Here is an 11089-nt window from a genome sequence, read left to right as displayed (position 1 = left end):
AAACCAGAAGACCGTTTCTTTTTTTAAAAAAAAAAAAAAAAAACCGCATTTAACATGAATAAAAATTCTTTTTTTTTTCTTTTTTTTTTTTTGTAAGAACATGAATAAAACACAATTCATTTTCGTCTTTCAGGAAATTTTAACTAAATTTTTTTTTTGTTTTTTTTTTGTTACTTTATCAAAACACTACATATCGATCACCCTCCATTTTTTACTCATACGCATTCACTACATTTAAATATTATTTCTTTATTCATTTTTTTCATTCATATTTTTTGAAAATTTATCTTTTTTGGATAGTCATATTTTTAAAAGAGTAATGTTACTTTTCAAACCAACTGATATGACGTGTTTTAAGTGATTAACACTTTTATTTTTTTAAGTAATTAATATAAAAAATTACCTAAAACACGTTACATAAACTTATATAAAAATCTAGTGTAAAGAGTAATATCACTCTTTTAAAAAAATTGGCTTTTTCTAACGGTTATATTTTCAACATAAGGTTTATTGCAATTTTGGTTGTTTATATCAATCAAATATGTTAATTGCGCCATCTCAACATGTCTCTTCTCCTTCCTTCTTTTTGTTTCTGTGTTTTTTTATTATTATTATTTAATAATTGTCTTCCTTTTTTTCCCTAAGAAGCTCAACTTCCCATTTGGATCGGCACCATGATTTTTTTTTCCCTGGTTTTCCTAGTAAATGTCATAATGGCGATTCTATAAAGGTTCAATTTCGCAATATATTGAGCATTTCCCTGTTTTTCATTCATATGCCATTGAAGTAACTAGTAAAAGAAGGTAAATGGATCAAAATTGGTTTTGGTGATCCCCGAAGAAGGGAAGCTTTAGTAATAAGTTACTCACTTCAATTAGATGTCACAAAAATAATGTAGCTTTGGATTAAAGTTACACATCTCAATTTGATGACACATAAATAATGTACACATGAGAACCCATCCCACAAGTTCACATTATTATTTGATGAATCAAGCATAAGAATTTCGATCTATTCCCAGTCTTTTAAAGGCTAGAATCAACAAAGAGAGAAGTAGGAGAAAGAATGGATTGCAATAAATAATGCTTCTCTTTACACTTAATTACTTATTTTAAATTGATTGATGTGATGTGTTTTAAGTGATTTTTTTTTTTTTTTTTTTAAATAACTAACATAAAAAAATTACTTAAAACTTATCGCATTAACTAACATAAAATAAGTACAAAAAAATAGCATTACACGAGAGCAATAGGCAAAATTTCAAAGACAAATCACAAAACTACTTCAGTTTCACTGATTTGAGCCTGAATTTAACTAAGGGCCCAAATTTAGACATTATGAAGTGGGCTCAAATGTAGAGACCAATTCTGACAGATCCTTCTAGTTACAGTTGGCCTATTTTGGCCCAGCTTTGCCTGTGCATGTATGTATTTGTATATAGGTTATAATGTACGTACATCGTAACATCACATTCTTTTAAAAGCTTTGATATCAACCCATAAACTAAGGAGTAAAGAATGTTGTTAGGAGTTGCTAAAGACAGTTTTCGAACGATGACACGTCGGTCGTTGAATGAGTCTTCAGTTTGACAAAAAAAAAAAAAAAAAAAAAGATGATTTGCAAAATAGCAAAGGTTTGTCGAAGGTTGGCCGGCGACGTTTCCTCTAATGGTTAAGTCAGTAAGAAATTTTTTAGAAGAAAAGTAAATGCTATTAGAGAAGTTAGGTGTTACCAAATTTATGGCAGCTATTTATATCATCCCTCTTTCATGAATCTGCACATGTGGGCTTTCCTATTATTCATATTACTGTTCACTCAATGTGGGAAAACAATGACCAGATATGACATGATCGAAGGCAATTTATGGCATTTCTTTGTTGTTGTTTGCAAGGTGTACACTTTATGCGATTCTATGCCGAGGTGTCCTCGACATACTTACAAGGTTCCGAGCACCTAGCGGTTTTTAATATTTGGCGTTGGCTTTCTTCTGAAGAGTCGATCCTTTGTCTGAACAAGAACCTTGTAATTCAATGAAGCTCTAAACATGCTTATTATCCGACGAGGGTCTGATTAATTGATTGGGCCATCCTACTAGGCCAGGTGGAGATGGGTCACTATGAAGACCCATTTTCGGGTTGGGGAAGGATAATTTTTCAACAGGAGTATTATTATAAGTTTATTATAAATTGATGCACTTATTTATATGGTATTTATTATATTAACCATTAAATAATTAAATTTAATTATAGCTTATGTGGTAACCATCACGTAAAGTTTTACGTCAATTTGTAAATAAATTATAATAAAAACTGTAATACCAAAATATTTTGAGAAATACTAAGAGTACCAAATCATTTACCAAGAGATTAGTATTAAGATGATGTGCATCTTACTCATTAGAGAATATCAAAACAATTAATAAAAAGAAATACTATCATCTTCAATGAATAAGCTCCACATCATATTAGTAAAATATTTTAATATCTCTAACATTTCTCAAATATTTTTCCAAACAAAAATATACCTAACAACTTCTTTTTATTCCTTATTTGGACGGAGGAACGGGCCCATAAGAAATTTTATGAGCCCAAGGAAAGCCCAGCAGTAATGCTATCAGTCCAGCCCTATAAATTTAATGAAGAGGATTTCATGACGAGAAAAATGGAATATGGGCAGAAGAGAGAGTATAGAGAATAAGGAGAAACATAAAACAAATATTGGTACATTTAATTTGGTAGTCCATCCCGGTGCATGTACCTTTGCATGGGGTTTTAAATCAATAAATGAAGTCCCAAGTCATCGGAACACTATTTATATGCCCAAGATCATAGGGATGCTAAAATATCAGTCACTTTGTTTGATTTTGTTAGCACCGATCGCGCAAATCAATGGCCCTAAACGGTTCTACGTCACTGGTGACCTATTGCGTCACATTTTAAAAAGTTGTGTGGAAAATTAGTGCTGCAATCATGCTTCGTTTTGATCATATCCCTACAATTGTTTTTAAAATTAAGTGAATTTAGTATAAAAAAAATGTTATATTTTAATAATGAGAATTTTGAATATATTTTTATTAAATTCTTACACTTTATGTCGTATAAAAGTTTTGAACAAAAAACTATCTTTTAGTTTAGTAAAAAATAAATAGCTATTCAAAAGTAAAAAAAAATACCTTTTGAAATGATTTTTTATTTCTTCGATAATATGTCATATATTTAATATATAGCATCTCTCATGTTATTCGATGTAAAAAACAGCTTGAATTTACATAATTTGATAATCTAAAAATTATTTGAAATTGCAAAGGATCCTAATCCACTCCATTTAAACGAACACATCAATTCAGGCAACTTATGTTGAATAGTCCATTTATTTTGAGTATTCTTAACTAGAATAGGCGAGCCTTATAATTCCGTTTTCAGCGAATTGAGATCTCTAACAATTTGAACAAACGGGTTTGATGTGGGCTCTCTCACATGTTCTGTCTAAATTATTAGCAATCTAATTAACAAATTAGTGATAGTCTTTATATTAATTGGGCAGCCGAAGAAGAAGAAATATCTATTGGTCCATTCATATTGGCTCAATAAGTTTTCAATGATTGGTTATATATGTGTGGGTTATGAGCCAATGCTAGCTAATGTCAAACAAGAGGAGGCTTTGAGTTTTGAATACAAGAGCTTGGATGAATTGTCATCAACGAGTGAGTGGTGGGTATTGACTCCGCGTCACTTACTTTGTAGGTCAAAGGGCATATGGCATTAAACAAATTAGCATAGTGCTAAATGAGTCATCCCCATCGTTTTCAAAATAATCCCAAAGTGCACGTGAAATACTAACTAAAGTAGACGAATCCTCCTTCCTATTACCCAAAAGAAGAATAAAATAAATAATAGGTTGTGTTTGTTATTGTTTTTTAGTAGGTGTTTTTTTTTTTTAAAAAAAAAAAAAAAAAAAGGTTATTTCAAGAAAACACAAACAAATGTAGAGTTGTATTTTTTACCTAAAAAAATAAAAATTAAGAAGAGAATTCCCATATTATAGCTCATTATAACTTTTATGGGATGAGTGGAAATATATTTTAAATATGCAAGCAAATTAAATTGGCCATACATAGTTCGATTTGCAAAACATAAATGAAAAATAACATAAAATATGGAAAAAAAAATGAAAAAAAACCTTAACAGTGTTTTTAATGAAATGAGTTAAACATTTCAATTTCAATTCACTCGTAGAATTTAGGTTGAATTCGGGTCAAAATTTGTCAAAAATAAATAAAATTGTAAGCCCGACTTGAGGGAGAGTAAAGAATAATTCTATAAGTTTCTGACGAGTCATTCTTGTATTCCTCAAAAAATGAAGAGACTTTTAAAATCACAATTTGATCAAAATTCAATAGTGATCAATCACAATGAGTAATTATACATGTCATATAAATGTTCATCAGGTGTCAATCAAATAATGAGGTAATTTTTAAAATTATCATTTGATCAATCACATGCTCAAGAGTAATTCTATTAATACATTAAGTGTCTATCAACTGTTCATTAAAAAAATGAAGTGACTTTTAAAATCACCATTAAACATGTGATTGATCAAATAGTGATTTTAAAATCCACCTTATTATTTGATGGATATTTATATGACATATAGAATTACACAATTATAAATTTAATAATAATTTTAAAAGCTACCTCATATTTTAAGGGACATAAAAGTGATACAAAATTTGTAGCATTATTCGATTGTAAGCCGTAATTATCTCGTCTTCCGTTGCTCTGTTTACAGCCCTACCACTCAAACGCGCCTTTAAATGCTGGTGGGCTTGAATTCCACAATGTAGGGACACATGTTTTTTTTTGTGGTTGGGAAATGCGTTCTCACGAGCTAGTGTTACTCTTTTCAGTCTTTCTTTACAGTTTATGGTGCACAAAAAGCAATGAAGAAAAGCTGGACATGAGAAAGGTGGTGAAATTATTAATGCTTTCTTTCATAGAATATTGAGACTTCTAGGTCAACCTCTGTCCCTTCAAAAATATTAAAATGGGAGATGGTTGTCCTCTATAGGGTTCTGAATTATGATTGAAATTGGGGGTTTTGGAATGAATGTGGGAGTGGGGCACTTCCCTCCCCTCACTTGATTCCCCAAACCCCCCCCTTTTTCTACTTTACCTTGATTCTCGTAGACCCACATGGGCCACATCTCTTTGTTCAAATGCCTGCCTGCCTTGCCCAATGCCCATTTGATGATAGCTTATGCAGCAAAATGACCTCGTGGAGGAATCATACAACATCATACACATTTAAGATCAAAATAAAGACATCATTGATCAAACGGCTCCAAGCTGGCCACGAGACAAGCATCCAAGGGACTATTTTCATGGAGTCTCTCATTAAAAGAGAAACACATCACGCCCATTTACGTTTTTGCCAACCCTAAACTTTTTTCATTTAGTTTTTTCTCAAACACTATACTAATTTAAGCATCGGAATGTTTTCGGTCCTCTTTGAGATTGCCGGCCTCTCCCTTGTTTTGCAGGTGGTCCATTGTCGGTCCGGCCGTTAGAAAATTTGCTTCAGCACATTTCATGATTTATATTAGATTTCACAAATTTAATTGTGTATATGTTGGCATGCCATTTAAAATTTGTAAATTACGTGACAATATGTACACTTTTAAATGTAACAAAACAAAATTCGTGAAATTGTTCATCTCTGTTTCACTTTAAATGGAGAGGATCTTATTCCCTCAAAATGTATAGAATTTTCACATGTATTTTTAAAAAGCACGTAAAAATCACATGTTTTATTTAAAAACTTTCCCTTTTTTTTTTTTTCTTTCTTGTTTTTTTATGCCGTCCAACTTTAAGGGCATTACTTTGCTACCAAACAAGAAAAATAGTTTAAAATTTAAGATTATTGCAGACATGGAGAGATATGATAAGATTGCTCCACGTTTTCATGGTCGTATTCATCTCCTCAGCACTTAGCCGACTAATTAATTACATGTATTGAGTATCTATAAAAAAAAATAAAAAAAAATTACATGTATTGAGTACTATAAACTATGAAGATCGAAGGTGACCTTGTGTCCCTCCTTTTTATTTATTCACGCTTCCAATCTACGTTGACCGAAAAGACGGTGTTGCCCTTCTTTGTACGTTTTTTATTATTTATTTTTTTTCTTTGAGTAATCTTAAAAACTATATTTTTATTCTATTATTATCTCACTTGTGCTAATCAGTTATTAGATCAGCCATTATTAAAAAAAAAAAAATGCTACATACTAAATAAATATCTTACAAATATCATATAAGGCTTATTTAACAAGATGTAATAGTCATAGGATTTTTTTATTTTTTATTTTTTTACTAGACCTTGCAACGTTAGTTTTGTAGGATTTTTGTATGACATGTAGTATTACTCAAAATTTAAAGGCTGATTAGCGATGGAATAATTGTGGGATTAAATTGTGGTTTCTAACATTATTATTTTATTATTAGCTTTAAAGTAATCCTATACATTACACATTTATTTCATTTTGCTTACGTTACAGGGTCTAATTGCTATTGGATGTATATTTTTTTTTCCTGAAAAAATATAAAAAAGCTTCCTCAACCAACAACCGATTTTAGAATAGCCTTCTGAATTTTTAAGTGTACTAATGTGATCCATCAAACTATCAAAGTGTGCAAAATATGTCACTTTTGTCGAAATATTCATATAATACATATATCTCTTAAAAACTAATAAATAAATAAATAAATAAAACCTAAACTAAACTTTTTTTTAATTAAAAAAAAAGAGGATAAATGTAAAATCAATCAATATGGTTGGCTTAAATTACAAATCTCTCATTGCGGAATAAAAAAGAATTCAAAGGTCTTAAAGGTCGGCAAAAATAACAATTTAGTCATTGTAGTCAAATTCCGTCAAAATACTTGACGGATTCTGCTAGTCTCAACGTCAACACCAATAAAATGATAATATGTGTCACTCTTATTAAAAAAAAAAATATATATATATATATATATATATACATTTATAAAACTAAATCATTCATTGCAGTCAAATTTCGTCAAAACCCTTAACAGATTCCAATAGTGTTTTACGTTAGCATCAATAAATGATGACATGTGTCACTATTAATAATATATAAAAAGTTAAAATTTTCTAAATGAGGTGGCTTCCAAGCTAGCCACCCATTTTCTTCTTTCTTTTTTTCTTTGTTTTTTTAATTTTTAATTTTAAGTTTTAAATTTCTTTAATTTTTTAGTTTGATATTAATAGTTTTTTTAGATTTTTTTTTAAAAAATATTTTTTATTTTGATTTTTTTTAATTTTAGTTTTTAAGAGAATAAAGATATTATATGAATATTTTGACAAAAGTGGCATTTTTTGCATACTTTAATAGTTTAATAGGTTACATTAGTGCACTTAAAAATTCAGAGGCTATTCTAAAATTGATTGTTAGTTCATAGGGTTTTTTTTTTATATTTTTCTTTCTCTTTTTTTAATAATGACGAATCCAAGGGCTATTACATCTTACCACCTCAAAAATAATGGGATAAAAGAGTGATACATATATATATATATATAACATTTATCTTAGCCTTATGGTCCACAAAAATGGGGGGTTTTTTTTTCTTCTTGTCTTTGGAGGATTTTCTATTTTTAATTTTATTAAAATGTGGGTAGTCTAAGAAATGGGGTTATGGGTCCCACCTGCTCTTGACAACCTATAGTGTAGAGCCCACCATACTTGCGAATTTATGTGAAATTCAGACAACTTAATAATAGAAGATCCAATTCGCTTTAGCTTTAGGGGTAATCTTACTGGACAATTTTTAAGATAGTTTCAAGATTCAATCACCCTGATCCACACAAGTGACTGAAATAAAATATAATATAAAGAAAATTAAAGCAAAATAATAAAATAGATATAAGAATTTTTATGTGATTCGGTCTATGAACTACGTCCACATGATAAAGTTCAAAATGCTACATTATACTCTTATTTCTCTTAATATTTTTCACAATACAAGAAACTCCTATTTATGTGAGAATTTAGGTAGATAAATATGATAATCAAATCAATGTAATTTTATTATTATCAAATCTGATTTATATGAGATAACAATAATTATAATAAATCTAAGAAATTAAATTCTCTAATATACTCTAAGAGTGACAACTCCTGGTCAAAGCAAAACAAACGTGCTCTCTCTCTCTATATATCACTGTCACGTTTAGCTTTGGTAGTAATCAAATTAGGAGAATTTGGGTTGTCTTTGAACTCCATCCAAGCATGGTCACGACAGGGGACAAGAGATGAGACGGTGACAAGTGACAACCACGTGAACGGCCTGCCTGAGCTGCGCAAAAATATTGTAGGCTTAATTTGGAGCTTAGTTAATTTTGAAATGAAGTGGTTAATCATTGAGCTTTAACTTTTGTATGTGCTCTTGATTAAGACCTAATGAGGTCACCAAACCAACGTCACGGCATATGCTTTCATTGGCCTTATCAAGTTGCATATTCTTTGTTAAGCTAAAATAATTAATGTCTCGTTTGGTTTGCGAAGTGAGTATTTCATTGAGAAATATAATAATTATTACTAGAAATAAAAGAAAGTGAAATGTAATGGATATTCTTAATATTTAATTTGGTAACAACTTATATACTTTAATTGAATTCAATCAAAATTACTAAAAAATTTCCCCATTATATATATATATTAAAAAAACTTAAATTAAAAAAAAAACAAAAAAAAAAACAATTTTTTTTGAAAACTAGTGGGTGGTGGGTAGTCGGCCACCCCCAAATGGTCTGAGGGTGGTGCAACCACCCTCAGCCATTGTAAAGAGGGTTGAGGTTTCATTTTTATTTTTTATTTTTAAAAAAAAAAATTGAAAGAAAATAATAGTATTTTTTTTTCCTGAAAAATATTGTCTATTCCCATTGGAATAACTATTTTTCTCATTTTTTAGAGGAATAGATATTTCTTTCGTAAGTAAACAGTTATTCAAATGGGAATAACTATTCTAATGAATAGATCCCTACCAAATATAAGAATGACTATTCCATTAATTTCAATGGTCTATTTCAAGAACCAAATAAGGCATAAGTTTTAATCATGGTAGGAATTGTTGGGTATAGGGTAATTTCAAATTTGTCTTGAACATTAATAACTTAAACTTATCAACATGAAACGAAAAAAAAAGAAAAAAGAAGAAGCTTAATCTTAAAGTTTTATATGACGAGTTGAATCTTAAGCTCTAATTAAAGTCGGGTTAACAATGGGTTGATCATATCAATGGATTGACGTTGACAACACGAATTTATTTCCATCATTCTATCATGAATAGAGTTTATCTCCAAATTAGTAAGAAAAAATTTATTCAATTAAGTTTATCAAATTGACATATGCATTCAAGCATATGATGCTCTATTAAAAATGTAAGTGGGAATCAAGATTTTTTAGAATGGGACTTTTCACTTTTTGATATGATGTGACGTAAATGTGAAAAATATAATTTTCAATTATTTGTTAATATTTTTTTTGCTAAAAAGCCTAAAAAAAAAAAAAAAAAAACCTATAAAGCATTGCCAAACGAACTCTATGTTTTAAAGACATATGTTAATTTAATATACTGGAGTAGACAAAACTCTAATCTAGTTTTGAGGAAAATTTTGTCCTTTCTCTATTTTTTTTTTATATTTTTTTTCCTGTATTATGAGTAATAACTTTTCAAAGTCATTGCATGATTTTTATTTTAATTATATAGATTAAAAGGATTTGGCTAAAAAAAAAACTTCTACACATCTGTTGAGGTTTTAAAAGGATCAAATTTATTTCAGCTCTCAATATTTCTCATAAAAAAAAAAATTAAAATAAATTTGGAACCATTGAAAAATTTACATAAAATGTGCTCTAGTTTATTTATTTATTTTATAGCACTTAGCCAAATCCTAGGTTAAATGAGCATTGCTTTGGGGATTGTCTAACCATTCAAACTTCGTGGCACTAGTATCGCAGGTAAAATTGCAAACATAATATAATTTTGCTGCTCAAAAATGCATTTCGGGAAAGTTTTTTTGTTTATATAGTCCTGAATTCTAGGTATTCAAATTACAAAAACTCCTTTTAATTTTAACTTTTATTATTATTATTACTTGTAATATTGAAGTAATTACAATGAGAAACAAATTGCAATTATCGTTCCTTCCACTTCTCTAACTTTTCTGTTTATTGCATTGAAGTACAGTTTTAGTAGTTTTACATGATTTACTTCCTCTAAACAGTGCATAATAATGATAATAATTTTTTTTTAAAAAAAAATCCTCTATTGATAATTAATTTTGGACAATTTTTCTCTTCAAATTAGTTGCCATATTCAGTCTATTTAAAAACTAAGATGTATTTTTTGAACATGTATTTTTTAAAATGCATTTGATTTTTTTTTTTAAAATATTTGTGAGAATTAAAAATACGTGTGAAAATCATATATTTTAAAAATAAATATCAATTTAATAGACTATATTAGTGGGAGAAACTTTGTTCAATATTGTCATGGCTTTCCACTGTACCCAAAAAGAAAAAAGAAAAAAGAAAAAAGAAATAAAAGGCAGACATATGAGTTTGATTAATACTATAAACCATACTATTATTTTATTACTATGTGGATGTAGTAATATTAACCAGTTTTTAATTTTTAATAAAATGATAGTAAAACAAAAGTGTGATTCGGAGCCCTAGTCTATACATCTTAGGCGCGCAGGCAATATTAGGGCAAAGAGAATCCTAGAAGGGCATATCCTCTTTAGAGTTAACCATTCCACGTGCTGTAAAGACGGTCGGTCGCTCCTACATCATTCCTCCTTCGAATGTAAGCATCTTTGTTGACACCTCGAGTGTACGCGTGTACAATTGCTGAGCTGTCTAGTGCCTAAACGACATTGATATGTCACTGGCTTCTACTTGTATTATTACTAATGTATTTTGACCCAAAAGCCACATCATCATCTCACCCCCAGATGGGTATAGATTATCTTCCATGCCAGCGCCATTGCCATGGCTTTCTACAAG

The sequence above is a fragment of the Alnus glutinosa genome, chromosome 7, assembly GCF_958979055.1.
Source record: "Alnus glutinosa chromosome 7, dhAlnGlut1.1, whole genome shotgun sequence".
Taxonomy (NCBI): domain Eukaryota; kingdom Viridiplantae; phylum Streptophyta; class Magnoliopsida; order Fagales; family Betulaceae; genus Alnus; species Alnus glutinosa.
This window is presented reverse-complemented; position numbering follows the sequence as displayed.